The following is a 17,661-nucleotide window of genomic DNA, read 5'->3' as shown; positions in this document are numbered from 1 at the left end:
AAAAAGAGGGTTTCAAAGCTGCTCAATCAAAAGAAAGGTTCAACTCTGTGAGATGAATGCACACATCAGAAAGAAGTTTGTCAGAAGGCTTCCATCTAGTTTGTATGTGAATATATTTCTTTTTCGACCCTAGGCCTCCAAGCGCTTCAAATGTCCACTTGCAGATTCTACGAAAAGTGTTTCAAAATGGCTCAATGGAAAGTAAGGTTTAACTCTGTGAGATTAATGCACACACCACAAAGAAATTGGTCAGAATGCTTCTGTCTCCTTCTGATGTGAAGATATTTTCTTTTCCACCATAGGCCTCAAAGCACTTCGAATGTCCACTTGCATTTATTACAAAAGTGGTCTTTCAAAGATGCTCAATCAAAAGAAAGGGTCAAGTCTGAGAGAGAAATGCACACAGCCCAAAGGAGGCTCTCAGAGTGCTTCTGTCAAGTTTTTATTTGAAGATATTTCCTTTTCCACCGTAGGCCTCAAAGCACAACAAATATCCACTTGCAGATTCTACAAAAAGAGTGTTTCAAGATTGCTTAATCAAAAGAAAGGTTCAACTCTGTGAGATGAATGCACACATCTCGAAGAAGTTTGTCAAAATGCGTCTGTCTAATTTTTATGTGAAGATATTTCCTTTTCCACCTTAGGCTTCATAGCGTTCCAAATGTCCACTTGCAGATTCTACAAAAAGAGTGTTTCACAACTGCTCAATCACAAGAAAGTTGAAATCTATGAAATAAATTCACACATCACAAAGAAGTTTGTCAGAAGGCTTCTGTCTAGTTTTTATGTGAAGATATTGCCTTTTCCACCATAGGCCTCGAAGCGCTCCAAATGTCCACTAGCAGATTCTACGAAAAGAGTGTTTCAAAGCTGCTGAATCAAAGGAAAGATTCAACTCTGTGAGATGAATGCAGATATCACAAATAAGTTTCTCAGAATGCTTCTGTCTAGTTATTATATGAAGACATTTCGTTTTCCAACAAAGGCCTCAAAGCGCTCCAAATGACTACTTGCAGATTCTACAAAAAGAGTGTTTCAAAACTGCTCAATGAAAATTAAGGTTCAACTCTGTGAGAAGAATGCACACATCACAAAAAAGTTTGTCTGAGTGCTTCTGTCTACTTGTTATGTGAAGATATTTCCTTTTCCGTCAGAGGCCTCAAGCCACTGCAAATATCCACTGGGAGATTCTACAGAGAGAGTGTTTCAAAGTTGCTCAGTCAAAAGAAAGGTTCAACTCTGTGAGTTCAATGCACACATCACAAAGGAGTTTGTCACAATGCTTCTGTCTAGTCTTTATGTGAAGATATTTCCTTTTCCACCATAGGCCTCCAAGCAATCCAAAGGTCCACTTTCAAATTCTACAAAAAGTGTGTTTCAAAACTGCTCAATGAAAAGCAAGGTTCAACTCTGTGAGATGAATGTACACATCACAAAGAAGTTTGTCAGAACGCTTCTCTCCAGTTTTATTGTGAAGCTATTTCCTTTTCCACCAGAGGCCTCAAAGCGATCCAAATGTCCACTTGCAGATTTGATAAAAGTACTCTTTCAAAGCTGCCCAGTCAAAAGAACAGTTCAACTCTGTGAGACGAATGCTCACATTACAAAAAAGTTTGTGAGAATTCTTCTGTCTAGTTATTATGTGAAGATATTTCGTTATCCACCAGAGGCCTCAAAGCCCTCCAAATATCCACCTGCAGATTCTACAAAAAGAGTGTTTCAAAACTGCTCAATGAAAAGTAAGGATCAACTCTGTGAGATGAATGCACACATCACAAAGAAGTTTGTCAGAATGCTTCTGTCTAGTTTTTAGGTGGAGATATTTCCTTTTGCTCCACAGGCCTCAAAGCGCTTCAAATGTTCACATGCAAATTCTACAAAAAGAGGGTTTCAAAGCTGCTCAATCAAAAGAAAGGTTCAACTCTGTGAGATGAATGCACACATCAGAAAGAAGTTTGTCAGAAGGCTTCCATCTAGTTTGTATGTGACTATATTTCTTTTTCGACCCTAGGCCTCCAAGCGCTTCAAATGTCCACTTGCAGATTCTACGAAAAGTGTTTCAAAATGGCTCAATGGAAAGTAAGGTTTAACTCTGTGAGATTAATGCACACACCACAAAGAAATTGGTCAGAATGCTTCTGTCTCCTTCTGATGTGAAGATATTTTCTTTTCCACCATAGGCCTCAAAGCACTTCGAATGTCCACTTGCATTTATTACAAAAGTGGTCTTTCAAAGATGCTCAATCAAAAGAAAGGGTCAAGTCTGAGAGAGAAATGCACACAGCCCAAAGGAGGCTCTCAGAGTGCTTCTGTCAAGTTTTTATTTGAAGATATTTCCTTTTCCACCGTAGGCCTCAAAGCACAACAAATATCCACTTGCAGATTCTACAGAAAGAGTGTTTCAAGATTGCTTAATCAAAAGAAAGGTTCAACTCTGTGAGATGAATGCACACATCTCGAAGAAGTTTGTCAAAATGCGTCTGTCTAATTTTTATGTGAAGATATTTCCTTTTCCACCTTAGGCTTCATAGCGTTCCAAATGTCCACTTGCAGATTCTACAAAAAGAGTGTTTCACAACTGCTCAATCACAAGAAAGTTGAAATCTATGAAATAAATTCACACATCACAAAGAAGTTTGTCAGAAGGCTTCTGTCTAGTTTTTATGTGAAGATATTGCCTTTTCCACCATAGGCCTCGAAGCGCTCCAAATGTCCACTAGCAGATTCTACGAAAAGAGTGTTTCAAAGCTGCTGAATCAAAGGAAAGATTCAACTCTGTGAGATGAATGCAGATATCACAAATAAGTTTCTCAGAATGCTTCTGTCTAGTTATTATATGAAGACATTTCGTTTTCCAACAAAGGCCTCAAAGCGCTCCAAATGACTACTTGCAGATTCTACAAAAAGAGTGTTTCAAAACTGCTCAATGAAAATTAAGGTTCAACTCTGTGAGAAGAATGCACACATCACAAAAAAGTTTGTCTGAGTGCTTCTGTCTACTTGTTATGTGAAGATATTTCCTTTTCCGTCAGAGGCCTCAAGCCACTGCAAATATCCACTGGGAGATTCTACAGAGAGAGTGTTTCAAAGTTGCTCAGTCAAAAGAAAGGTTCAACTCTGTGAGTTCAATGCACACATCACAAAGGAGTTTGTCACAATGCTTCTGTCTAGTCTTTATGTGAAGATATTTCCTTTTCCACCATAGGCCTCCAAGCAATCCAAAGGTCCACTTTCAAATTCTACAAAAAGTGTGTTTCAAAACTGCTCAATGAAAAGCAAGGTTCAACTCTGTGAGATGAATGTACACATCACAAAGAAGTTTGTCAGAACGCTTCTCTCCAGTTTTATTGTGAAGCTATTTCCTTTTCCACCAGAGGCCTCAAAGCGATCCAAATGTCCACTTGCAGATTTTATAAAAGTACTCTTTCAAAGCTGCCCAGTCAAAAGAACAGTTCAACTCTGTGAGACGAATGCTCACATTACAAAGAAGTTTGTGAGAATTCTTCTGTCTAGTTATTATGTGAAGATATTTCGTTATCCACCAGAGGCCTCAAAGCCCTCCAAATATCCACCTGCAGATTCTACAAAAAGAGTGTTTCAAAACTGCTCAATGAAAAGTAAGGATCAACTCTGTGAGATGAATGCACACATCACAAAGAAGTTTGTCAGAATGCTTCTGTCTAGTTTTTAGGTGGAGATATTTCCTTTTGCTCCACAGGCCTCAAAGCGCTTCAAATGTTCACATGCAAATTCTACAAAAAGAGGGTTTCAAAGCTGCTCAATCAAAAGAAAGGTTCAACTCTGTGAGATGAATGCACACATCAGAAAGAAGTTTGTCAGAAGGCTTCCATCTAGTTTGTATGTGAATATATTTCTTTTTCGACCCTAGGCCTCCAAGCGCTTCAAATGTCCACTTGCAGATTCTACGAAAAGTGTTTCAAAATGGCTCAATGGAAAGTAAGGTTTAACTCTGTGAGATTAATGCACACACCACAAAGAAATTGGTCAGAATGCTTCTGTCTCCTTCTGATGTGAAGATATTTTCTTTTCCACCATAGGCCTCAAAGCACTTCGAATGTCCACTTGCATTTATTACAAAAGTGGTCTTTCAAAGATGCTCAATCAAAAGAAAGGGTCAAGTCTGAGAGAGAAATGCACACAGCCCAAAGGAGGCTCTCAGAGTGCTTCTGTCAAGTTTTTATTTGAAGATATTTCCTTTTCCACCGTAGGCCTCAAAGCACAACAAATATCCACTTGCAGATTCTACAAAAAGAGTGTTTCAAGATTGCTTAATCAAAAGAAAGGTTCAACTCTGTGAGATGAATGCACACATCTCGAAGAAGTTTGTCAAAATGCGTCTGTCTAATTTTTATGTGAAGATATTTCCTTTTCCACCTTAGGCTTCATAGCGTTCCAAATGTCCACTTGCAGATTCTACAAAAAGAGTGTTTCACAACTGCTCAATCACAAGAAAGTTGAAATCTATGAAATAAATTCACACATCACAAAGAAGTTTGTCAGAAGGCTTCTGTCTAGTTTTTATGTGAAGATATTGCCTTTTCCACCATAGGCCTCGAAGCGCTCCAAATGTCCACTAGCAGATTCTACGAAAAGAGTGTTTCAAAGCTGCTGAATCAAAGGAAAGATTCAACTCTGTGAGATGAATGCAGATATCACAAATAAGTTTCTCAGAATGCTTCTGTCTAGTTATTATATGAAGACATTTCGTTTTCCAACAAAGGCCTCAAAGCGCTCCAAATGACTACTTGCAGATTCTACAAAAAGAGTGTTTCAAAACTGCTCAATGAAAATTAAGGTTCAACTCTGTGAGAAGAATGCACACATCACAAAAAAGTTTGTCTGAGTGCTTCTGTCTACTTGTTATGTGAAGATATTTCCTTTTCCGTCAGAGGCCTCAAGCCACTGCAAATATCCACTGGGAGATTCTACAGAGAGAGTGTTTCAAAGTTGCTCAGTCAAAAGAAAGGTTCAACTCTGTGAGTTGAATGCACACATCACAAAGGAGTTTGTCACAATGCTTCTGTCTAGTCTTTATGTGAAGATATTTCCTTTTCCACCATAGGCCTCCAAGCAATCCAAAGGTCCACTTTCAAATTCTACAAAAAGTGTGTTTCAAAACTGCTCAATGAAAAGCAAGGTTCAACTCTGTGAGATGAATGTACACATCACAAAGAAGTTTGTCAGAACGCTTCTCTCCAGTTTTATTGTGAAGCTATTTCCTTTTCCACCAGAGGCCTCAAAGCGATCCAAATGTCCACTTGCAGATTTGATAAAAGTACTCTTTCAAAGCTGCCCAGTCAAAAGAACAGTTCAACTCTGTGAGACGAATGCTCACATTACAAAGAAGTTTGTGAGAATTCTTCTGTCTAGTTATTATGTGAAGATATTTCGTTATCCACCAGAGGCCTCAAAGCCCTCCAAATATCCACCTGCAGATTCTACAAAAAGAGTGTTTCAAAACTGCTCAATGAAAAGTAAGGATCAACTCTGTGAGATGAATGCACACATCACAAAGAAGTTTGTCAGAATGCTTCTGTCTAGTTTTTAGGTGGAGATATTTCCTTTTGCTCCACAGGCCTCAAAGCGCTTCAAATGTTCACATGCAAATTCTACAAAAAGAGGGTTTCAAAGCTGCTCAATCAAAAGAAAGGTTCAACTCTGTGAGATGAATGCACACATCAGAAAGAAGTTTGTCAGAAGGCTTCCATCTAGTTTGTATGTGAATATATTTCTTTTTCGACCCTAGGCCTCCAAGCGCTTCAAATGTCCACTTGCAGATTCTACGAAAAGTGTTTCAAAATGGCTCAATGGAAAGTAAGGTTTAACTCTGTGAGATTAATGCACACACCACAAAGAAATTGGTCAGAATGCTTCTGTCTCCTTCTGATGTGAAGATATTTTCTTTTCCACCACAGGCCTCAAAGCACTTCGAATGTCCACTTGCATTTATTACAAAAGTGGTCTTTCAAAGATGCTCAATCAAAAGAAAGGGTCAAGTCTGAGAGATAAATGCACACAGCCTAAAGGAGGCTCTCAGAGTGCTTCTGTCAAGTTTTTATTTGAAGATATTTCCTTTTCCACCGTAGGCCTCAAAGCACAACAAATATCCACTTGCAGATTCTACAGAAAGAGTGTTTCAAGATTGCTTAATCAAAAGAAAGGTTCAACTCTGTGAGATGAATGCACACATCTCGAAGAAGTTTGTCAAAATGCGTCTAATTTTTATGTGAAGATATTTCCTTTTCCACCTTAGGCTTCATAGCGTTCCAAATGTCCACTTGCAGATTCTACAAAAAGAGTGTTTCACAACTGCTCAATCACAAGAAAGTTGAAATCTATGAAATAAATTCACACATCACAAAGAAGTTTGTCAGAAGGCTTCTGTCTAGTTTTTATGTGAAGATATTGCCTTTTCCACCATAGGCCTCAAAGCGCTCCAAATGTCCACTAGCAGATTCTACGAAAAGAGTGTTTCAAAGCTGCTGAATCAAAGGAAAGATTCAACTCTGTGAGATGAATGCAGATATCACAAATAAGTTTCTCAGAATGCTTCTGTCTAGTTATTATATGAAGACATTTCGTTTTCCAACAAAGGCCTCAAAGCGCTCCAAATGACTACTTGCAGATTCTACAAAAAGAGTGTTTCAAAACTGCTCAATGAAAATTAAGGTTCAACTCTGTGAGAAGAATGCACACATCACAAAAAAGTTTGTCTGAGTGCTTCTGTCTACTTGTTATGTGAAGATATTTCCTTTTCCGTCAGAGGCCTCAAGCCACTGCAAATATCCACTGGGAGATTCTACAGAGAGAGTGTTTCAAAGTTGCTCAGTCAAAAGAAAGGTTCAACTCTGTGAGTTGAATGCACACATCACAAAGGAGTTTGTCACAATGCTTCTGTCTAGTCTTTATGTGAAGATATTTCCTTTTCCACCATAGGCCTCCAAGCAATCCAAAGGTCCACTTTCAAATTCTACAAAAAGTGTGTTTCAAAACTGCTCAATGAAAAGCAAGGTTCAACTCTGTGAGATGAATGTACACATCACAAAGAAGTTTGTCAGAACGCTTCTCTCCAGTTTTATTGTGAAGCTATTTCCTTTTCCACCAGAGGCCTCAAAGCGATCCAAATGTCCACTTGCAGATTTGATAAAAGTACTCTTTCAAAGCTGCCCAGTCAAAAGAACAGTTCAACTCTGTGAGACGAATGCTCACATTACAAAGAAGTTTGTGAGAATTCTTCTGTCTAGTTATTATGTGAAGATATTTCGTTATCCACCAGAGGCCTCAAAGCCCTCCAAATATCCACCTGCAGATTCTACAAAAAGAGTGTTTCAAAACTGCTCAATGAAAAGTAAGGATCAACTCTGTGAGATGAATGCACACATCACAAAGAAGTTTGTCAGAATGCTTCTGTCTAGTTTTTAGGTGGAGATATTTCCTTTTGCTCCACAGGCCTCAAAGCGCTTCAAATGTTCACATGCAAATTCTACAAAAAGAGGGTTTCAAAGCTGCTCAATCAAAAGAAAGGTTCAACTCTGTGAGATGAATGCACACATCAGAAAGAAGTTTGTCAGAAGGCTTCCATCTAGTTTGTATGTGACTATATTTCTTTTTCGACCCTAGGCCTCCAAGCGCTTCAAATGTCCACTTGCAGATTCTACGAAAAGTGTTTCAAAATGGCTCAATGGAAAGTAAGGTTTAACTCTGTGAGATTAATGCACACACCACAAAGAAATTGGTCAGAATGCTTCTGTCTCCTTCTGATGTGAAGATATTTTCTTTTCCACCATAGGCCTCAAAGCACTTCGAATGTCCACTTGCATTTATTACAAAAGTGGTCTTTCAAAGATGCTCAATCAAAAGAAAGGGTCAAGTCTGAGACAGAAATGCACACAGCCCAAAGGAGGCTCTCAGAGTGCTTCTGTCAAGTTTTTATTTGAAGATATTTCCTTTTCCACCGTAGGCCTCAAAGCACAACAAATATCCACTTGCAGATTCTACAGAAAGAGTGTTTCAAGATTGCTTAATCAAAAGAAAGGTTCAACTCTGTGAGATGAATGCACACATCTCGAAGAAGTTTGTCAAAATGCGTCTGTCTAATTTTTATGTGAAGATATTTCCTTTTCCACCTTAGGCTTCATAGCGTTCCAAATGTCCACTTGCAGATTCTACAAAAAGAGTGTTTCACAACTGCTCAATCACAAGAAAGTTGAAATCTATGAAATAAATTCACACATCACAAAGAAGTTTGTCAGAAGGCTTCTGTCTAGTTTTTATGTGAAGATATTGCCTTTTCCACCATAGGCCTCGAAGCGCTCCAAATGTCCACTAGCAGATTCTACGAAAAGAGTGTTTCAAAGCTGCTGAATCAAAGGAAAGATTCAACTCTGTGAGATGAATGCAGATATCACAAATAAGTTTCTCAGAATGCTTCTGTCTAGTTATTATATGAAGACATTTCGTTTTCCAACAAAGGCCTCAAAGCGCTCCAAATGACTACTTGCAGATTCTACAAAAAGAGTGTTTCAAAACTGCTCAATGAAAATTAAGGTTCAACTCTGTGAGAAGAATGCACACATCACAAAAAAGTTTGTCTGAGTGCTTCTGTCTACTTGTTATGTGAAGATATTTCCTTTTCCGTCAGAGGCCTCAAGCCACTGCAAATATCCACTGGGAGATTCTACAGAGAGAGTGTTTCAAAGTTGCTCAGTCAAAAGAAAGGTTCAACTCTGTGAGTTGAATGCACACATCACAAAGGAGTTTGTCACAATGCTTCTGTCTAGTCTTTATGTGAAGATATTTCCTTTTCCACCATAGGCCTCCAAGCAATCCAAAGGTCCACTTTCAAATTCTACAAAAAGTGTGTTTCAAAACTGCTCAATGAAAAGCAAGGTTCAACTCTGTGAGATGAATGTACACATCACAAAGAAGTTTGTCAGAACGCTTCTCTCCAGTTTTATTGTGAAGCTATTTCCTTTTCCACCAGAGGCCTCAAAGCGATCCAAATGTCCACTTGCAGATTTGATAAAAGTACTCTTTCAAAGCTGCCCAGTCAAAAGAACAGTTCAACTCTGTGAGACGAATGCTCACATTACAAAGAAGTTTGTGAGACTTCTTCTGTCTAGTTATTATGTGAAGATATTTCGTTATCCACCAGAGGCCTCAAAGCCCTCCAAATATCCACCTGCAGATTCTACAAAAAGAGTGTTTCAAAACTGCTCAATGAAAAGTAAGGATCAACTCTGTGAGATGAATGCACACATCACAAAGAAGTTTGTCAGAATGCTTCTGTCTAGTTTTTAGGTGGAGATATTTCCTTTTGCTCCACAGGCCTCAAAGCGCTTCAAATGTTCACATGCAAATTCTACAAAAAGAGGGTTTCAAAGCTGCTCAATCAAAAGAAAGGTTCAACTCTGTGAGATGAATGCACACATCAGAAAGAAGTTTGTCAGAAGGCTTCCATCTAGTTTGTATGTGACTATATTTCTTTTTCGACCCTAGGCCTCCAAGCGCTTCAAATGTCCACTTGCAGATTCTACGAAAAGTGTTTCAAAATGGCTCAATGGAAAGTAAGGTTTAACTCTGTGAGATTAATGCACACACCACAAAGAAATTGGTCAGAATGCTTCTGTCTCCTTCTGATGTGAAGATATTTTCTTTTCCACCATAGGCCTCAAAGCACTTCGAATGTCCACTTGCATTTATTACAAAAGTGGTCTTTCAAAGATGCTCAATCAAAAGAAAGGGTCAAGTCTGAGAGAGAAATGCACACAGCCCAAAGGAGGCTCTCAGAGTGCTTCTGTCAAGTTTTTATTTGAAGATATTTCCTTTTCCACCGTAGGCCTCAAAGCACAACAAATATCCACTTGCAGATTCTACAGAAAGAGTGTTTCAAGATTGCTTAATCAAAAGAAAGGTTCAACTCTGTGAGATGAATGCACACATCTCGAAGAAGTTTGTCAAAATGCGTCTGTCTAATTTTTATGTGAAGATATTTCCTTTTCCACCTTAGGCTTCATAGCGTTCCAAATGTCCACTTGCAGATTCTACAAAAAGAGTGTTTCACAACTGCTCAATCACAAGAAAGTTGAAATCTATGAAATAAATTCACACATCACAAAGAAGTTTGTCAGAAGGCTTCTGTCTAGTTTTTATGTGAAGATATTGCCTTTTCCACCATAGGCCTCGAAGCGCTCCAAATGTCCACTAGCAGATTCTACGAAAAGAGTGTTTCAAAGCTGCTGAATCAAAGGAAAGATTCAACTCTGTGAGATGAATGCAGATATCACAAATAAGTTTCTCAGAATGCTTCTGTCTAGTTATTATATGAAGACATTTCGTTTTCCAACAAAGGCCTCAAAGCGCTCCAAATGACTACTTGCAGATTCTACAAAAAGAGTGTTTCAAAACTGCTCAATGAAAATTAAGGTTCAACTCTGTGAGAAGAATGCACACATCACAAAAAAGTTTGTCTGAGTGCTTCTGTCTACTTGTTATGTGAAGATATTTCCTTTTCCGTCAGAGGCCTCAAGCCACTGCAAATATCCACTGGGAGATTCTACAGAGAGAGTGTTTCAAAGTTGCTCAGTCAAAAGAAAGGTTCAACTCTGTGAGTTCAATGCACACATCACAAAGGAGTTTGTCACAATGCTTCTGTCTAGTCTTTATGTGAAGATATTTCCTTTTCCACCATAGGCCTCCAAGCAATCCAAAGGTCCACTTTCAAATTCTACAAAAAGTGTGTTTCAAAACTGCTCAATGAAAAGCAAGGTTCAACTCTGTGAGATGAATGTACACATCACAAAGAAGTTTGTCAGAACGCTTCTCTCCAGTTTTATTGTGAAGCTATTTCCTTTTCCACCAGAGGCCTCAAAGCGATCCAAATGTCCACTTGCAGATTTTATAAAAGTACTCTTTCAAAGCTGCCCAGTCAAAAGAACAGTTCAACTCTGTGAGACGAATGCTCACATTACAAAGAAGTTTGTGAGAATTCTTCTGTCTAGTTATTATGTGAAGATATTTCGTTATCCACCAGAGGCCTCAAAGCCCTCCAAATATCCACCTGCAGATTCTACAAAAAGAGTGTTTCAAAACTGCTCAATGAAAAGTAAGGATCAACTCTGTGAGATGAATGCACACATCACAAAGAAGTTTGTCAGAATGCTTCTGTCTAGTTTTTAGGTGGAGATATTTCCTTTTGCTCCACAGGCCTCAAAGCGCTTCAAATGTTCACATGCAAATTCTACAAAAAGAGGGTTTCAAAGCTGCTCAATCAAAAGAAAGGTTCAACTCTGTGAGATGAATGCACACATCAGAAAGAAGTTTGTCAGAAGGCTTCCATCTAGTTTGTATGTGAATATATTTCTTTTTCGACCCTAGGCCTCCAAGCGCTTCAAATGTCCACTTGCAGATTCTACGAAAAGTGTTTCAAAATGGCTCAATGGAAAGTAAGGTTTAACTCTGTGAGATTAATGCACACACCACAAAGAAATTGGTCAGAATGCTTCTGTCTCCTTCTGATGTGAAGATATTTTCTTTTCCACCATAGGCCTCAAAGCACTTCGAATGTCCACTTGCATTTATTACAAAAGTGGTCTTTCAAAGATGCTCAATCAAAAGAAAGGGTCAAGTCTGAGAGAGAAATGCACACAGCCCAAAGGAGGCTCTCAGAGTGCTTCTGTCAAGTTTTTATTTGAAGATATTTCCTTTTCCACCGTAGGCCTCAAAGCACAACAAATATCCACTTGCAGATTCTACAAAAAGAGTGTTTCAAGATTGCTTAATCAAAAGAAAGGTTCAACTCTGTGAGATGAATGCACACATCTCGAAGAAGTTTGTCAAAATGCGTCTGTCTAATTTTTATGTGAAGATATTTCCTTTTCCACCTTAGGCTTCATAGCGTTCCAAATGTCCACTTGCAGATTCTACAAAAAGAGTGTTTCACAACTGCTCAATCACAAGAAAGTTGAAATCTATGAAATAAATTCACACATCACAAAGAAGTTTGTCAGAAGGCTTCTGTCTAGTTTTTATGTGAAGATATTGCCTTTTCCACCATAGGCCTCGAAGCGCTCCAAATGTCCACTAGCAGATTCTACGAAAAGAGTGTTTCAAAGCTGCTGAATCAAAGGAAAGATTCAACTCTGTGAGATGAATGCAGATATCACAAATAAGTTTCTCAGAATGCTTCTGTCTAGTTATTATATGAAGACATTTCGTTTTCCAACAAAGGCCTCAAAGCGCTCCAAATGACTACTTGCAGATTCTACAAAAAGAGTGTTTCAAAACTGCTCAATGAAAATTAAGGTTCAACTCTGTGAGAAGAATGCACACATCACAAAAAAGTTTGTCTGAGTGCTTCTGTCTACTTGTTATGTGAAGATATTTCCTTTTCCGTCAGAGGCCTCAAGCCACTGCAAATATCCACTGGGAGATTCTACAGAGAGAGTGTTTCAAAGTTGCTCAGTCAAAAGAAAGGTTCAACTCTGTGAGTTCAATGCACACATCACAAAGGAGTTTGTCACAATGCTTCTGTCTAGTCTTTATGTGAAGATATTTCCTTTTCCACCATAGGCCTCCAAGCAATCCAAAGGTCCACTTTCAAATTCTACAAAAAGTGTGTTTCAAAACTGCTCAATGAAAAGCAAGGTTCAACTCTGTGAGATGAATGTACACATCACAAAGAAGTTTGTCAGAACGCTTCTCTCCAGTTTTATTGTGAAGCTATTTCCTTTTCCACCAGAGGCCTCAAAGCGATCCAAATGTCCACTTGCAGATTTTATAAAAGTACTCTTTCAAAGCTGCCCAGTCAAAAGAACAGTTCAACTCTGTGAGACGAATGCTCACATTACAAAGAAGTTTGTGAGAATTCTTCTGTCTAGTTATTATGTGAAGATATTTCGTTATCCACCAGAGGCCTCAAAGCCCTCCAAATATCCACCTGCAGATTCTACAAAAAGAGTGTTTCAAAACTGCTCAATGAAAAGTAAGGATCAACTCTGTGAGATGAATGCACACATCACAAAGAAGTTTGTCAGAATGCTTCTGTCTAGTTTTTAGGTGGAGATATTTCCTTTTGCTCCACAGGCCTCAAAGCGCTTCAAATGTTCACATGCAAATTCTACAAAAAGAGGGTTTCAAAGCTGCTCAATCAAAAGAAAGGTTCAACTCTGTGAGATGAATGCACACATCAGAAAGAAGTTTGTCAGAAGGCTTCCATCTAGTTTGTATGTGAATATATTTCTTTTTCGACCCTAGGCCTCCAAGCGCTTCAAATGTCCACTTGCAGATTCTACGAAAAGTGTTTCAAAATGGCTCAATGGAAAGTAAGGTTTAACTCTGTGAGATTAATGCACACACCACAAAGAAATTGGTCAGAATGCTTCTGTCTCCTTCTGATGTGAAGATATTTTCTTTTCCACCATAGGCCTCAAAGCACTTCGAATGTCCACTTGCATTTATTACAAAAGTGGTCTTTCAAAGATGCTCAATCAAAAGAAAGGGTCAAGTCTGAGAGAGAAATGCACACAGCCCAAAGGAGGCTCTCAGAGTGCTTCTGTCAAGTTTTTATTTGAAGATATTTCCTTTTCCACCGTAGGCCTCAAAGCACAACAAATATCCACTTGCAGATTCTACAAAAAGAGTGTTTCAAGATTGCTTAATCAAAAGAAAGGTTCAACTCTGTGAGATGAATGCACACATCTCGAAGAAGTTTGTCAAAATGCGTCTGTCTAATTTTTATGTGAAGATATTTCCTTTTCCACCTTAGGCTTCATAGCGTTCCAAATGTCCACTTGCAGATTCTACAAAAAGAGTGTTTCACAACTGCTCAATCACAAGAAAGTTGAAATCTATGAAATAAATTCACACATCACAAAGAAGTTTGTCAGAAGGCTTCTGTCTAGTTTTTATGTGAAGATATTGCCTTTTCCACCATAGGCCTCGAAGCGCTCCAAATGTCCACTAGCAGATTCTACGAAAAGACTGTTTCAAAGCTGCTGAATCAAAGGAAAGATTCAACTCTGTGAGATGAATGCAGATATCACAAATAAGTTTCTCAGAATGCTTCTGTCTAGTTATTATATGAAGACATTTCGTTTTCCAACAAAGGCCTCAAAGCGCTCCAAATGACTACTTGCAGATTCTACAAAAAGAGTGTTTCAAAACTGCTCAATGAAAATTAAGGTTCAACTCTGTGAGAAGAATGCACACATCACAAAAAAGTTTGTCTGAGTGCTTCTGTCTACTTGTTATGTGAAGATATTTCCTTTTCCGTCAGAGGCCTCAAGCCACTGCAAATATCCACTGGGAGATTCTACAGAGAGAGTGTTTCAAAGTTGCTCAGTCAAAAGAAAGGTTCAACTCTGTGAGTTCAATGCACACATCACAAAGGAGTTTGTCACAATGCTTCTGTCTAGTCTTTATGTGAAGATATTTCCTTTTCCACCATAGGCCTCCAAGCAATCCAAAGGTCCACTTTCAAATTCTACAAAAAGTGTGTTTCAAAACTGCTCAATGAAAAGCAAGGTTCAACTCTGTGAGATGAATGTACACATCACAAAGAAGTTTGTCAGAACGCTTCTCTCCAGTTTTATTGTGAAGCTATTTCCTTTTCCACCAGAGGCCTCAAAGCGATCCAAATGTCCACTTGCAGATTTGATAAAAGTACTCTTTCAAAGCTGCCCAGTCAAAAGAACAGTTCAACTCTGTGAGACGAATGCTCACATTACAAAGAAGTTTGTGAGAATTCTTCTGTCTAGTTATTATGTGAAGATATTTCGTTATCCACCAGAGGCCTCAAAGCCCTCCAAATATCCACCTGCAGATTCTACAAAAAGAGTGTTTCAAAACTGCTCAATGAAAAGTAAGGATCAACTCTGTGAGATGAATGCACACATCACAAAGAAGTTTGTCAGAATGCTTCTGTCTAGTTTTTAGGTGGAGATATTTCCTTTTGCTCCACAGGCCTCAAAGCGCTTCAAATGTTCACAGGCAAATTCTACAAAAAGAGGGTTTCAAAGCTGCTCAATCAAAAGAAAGGTTCAACTCTGTGAGATGAATGCACACATCAGAAAGAAGTTTGTCAGAAGGCTTCCATCTAGTTTGTATGTGAATATATTTCTTTTTCGACCCTAGGCCTCCAAGCGCTTCAAATGTCCACTTGCAGATTCTACGAAAAGTGTTTCAAAATGGCTCAATGGAAAGTAAGGTTTAACTCTGTGAGATTAATGCACACACCACAAAGAAATTGGTCAGAATGCTTCTGTCTCCTTCTGATGTGAAGATATTTTCTTTTCCACCATAGGCCTCAAAGCACTTCGAATGTCCACTTGCATTTATTACAAAAGTGGTCTTTCAAAGATGCTCAATCAAAAGAAAGGGTCAAGTCTGAGAGAGAAATGCACACAGCCCAAAGGAGGCTCTCAGAGTGCTTCTGTCAAGTTTTTATTTGAAGATATTTCCTTTTCCACCGTAGGCCTCAAAGCACAACAAATATCCACTTGCAGATTCTACAAAAAGAGTGTTTCAAGATTGCTTAATCAAAAGAAAGGTTCAACTCTGTGAGATGAATGCACACATCTCGAAGAAGTTTGTCAAAATGCGTCTGTCTAATTTTTATGTGAAGATATTTCCTTTTCCACCTTAGGCTTCATAGCGTTCCAAATGTCCACTTGCAGATTCTACAAAAAGAGTGTTTCACAACTGCTCAATCACAAGAAAGTTGAAATCTATGAAATAAATTCACACATCACAAAGAAGTTTGTCAGAAGGCTTCTGTCTAGTTTTTATGTGAAGATATTGCCTTTTCCACCATAGGCCTCGAAGCGCTCCAAATGTCCACTAGCAGATTCTACGAAAAGACTGTTTCAAAGCTGCTGAATCAAAGGAAAGATTCAACTCTGTGAGATGAATGCAGATATCACAAATAAGTTTCTCAGAATGCTTCTGTCTAGTTATTATATGAAGACATTTCGTTTTCCAACAAAGGCCTCAAAGCGCTCCAAATGACTACTTGCAGATTCTACAAAAAGAGTGTTTCAAAACTGCTCAATGAAAATTAAGGTTCAACTCTGTGAGAAGAATGCACACATCACAAAAAAGTTTGTCTGAGTGCTTCTGTCTACTTGTTATGTGAAGATATTTCCTTTTCCGTCAGAGGCCTCAAGCCACTGCAAATATCCACTGGGAGATTCTACAGAGAGAGTGTTTCAAAGTTGCTCAGTCAAAAGAAAGGTTCAACTCTGTGAGTTGAATGCACACATCACAAAGGAGTTTGTCACAATGCTTCTGTCTAGTCTTTATGTGAAGATATTTCCTTTTCCACCATAGGCCTCCAAGCAATCCAAAGGTCCACTTTCAAATTCTACAAAAAGTGTGTTTCAAAACTGCTCAATGAAAAGCAAGGTTCAACTCTGTGAGATGAATGTACACATCACAAAGAAGTTTGTCAGAACGCTTCTCTCCAGTTTTATTGTGAAGCTATTTCCTTTTCCACCAGAGGCCTCAAAGCGATCCAAATGTCCACTTGCAGATTTGATAAAAGTACTCTTTCAAAGCTGCCCAGTCAAAAGAACAGTTCAACTCTGTGAGTCGAATGCTCACATTACAAAGAAGTTTGTGAGAATTCTTCTGTCTAGTTATTATGTGAAGATATTTCGTTATCCACCAGAGGCCTCAAAGCCCTCCAAATATCCACCTGCAGATCCTACAAAAAGAGTGTTTCAAAACTGCTCAATGAAAAGTAAGGATCAACTCTGTGAGATGAATGCACACATCACAAAGAAGTTTGTCAGAATGCTTCTGTCTAGTTTTTAGGTGGAGATATTTCCTTTTGCTCCACAGGCCTCAAAGCGCTTCAAATGTTCACATGCAAATTCTACAAAAAGAGGGTTTCAAAGCTGCTCAATCAAAAGAAAGGTTCAACTCTGTGAGATGAATGCACACATCAGAAAGAAGTTTGTCAGAAGGCTTCCATCTAGTTTGTATGTGAATATATTTCTTTTTCGACCCTAGGCCTCCAAGCGCTTCAAATGTCCACTTGCAGATTCTACGAAAAGTGTTTCAAAATGGCTCAATGGAAAGTAAGGTTTAACTCTGTGAGATTAATGCACACACCACAAAGAAATTGGTCAGAATGCTTCTGTCTCCTTCTGATGTGAAGATATTTTCTTTTCCACCACAGGCCTCAAAGCACTTCGAATGTCCACTTGCATTTATTACAAAAGTGGTCTTTCAAAGATGCTCAATCAAAAGAAAGGGTCAAGTCTGAGAGATAAATGCACACAGCCTAAAGGAGGCTCTCAGAGTGCTTCTGTCAAGTTTTTATTTGAAGATATTTCCTTTTCCACCGTAGGCCTCAAAGCACAACAAATATCCACTTGCAGATTCTACAGAAAGAGTGTTTCAAGATTGCTTAATCAAAAGAAAGGTTCAACTCTGTGAGATGAATGCACACATCTCGAAGAAGTTTGTCAAAATGCGTCTGTCTAATTTTTATGTGAAGATATTTCCTTTTCCACCTTAGGCTTCATAGCGTTCCAAATGTCCACTTGCAGATTCTACAAAAAGAGTGTTTCACAACTGCTCAATCACAAGAAAGTTGAAATCTATGAAATAAATTCACACATCACAAAGAAGTTTGTC

This window comes from Pan paniscus, chromosome Y, assembly GCF_029289425.2.
Source record: "Pan paniscus chromosome Y, NHGRI_mPanPan1-v2.0_pri, whole genome shotgun sequence".
NCBI classification, from domain to species: Eukaryota; Metazoa; Chordata; class Mammalia; order Primates; family Hominidae; genus Pan; species Pan paniscus.
This window is presented reverse-complemented; position numbering follows the sequence as displayed.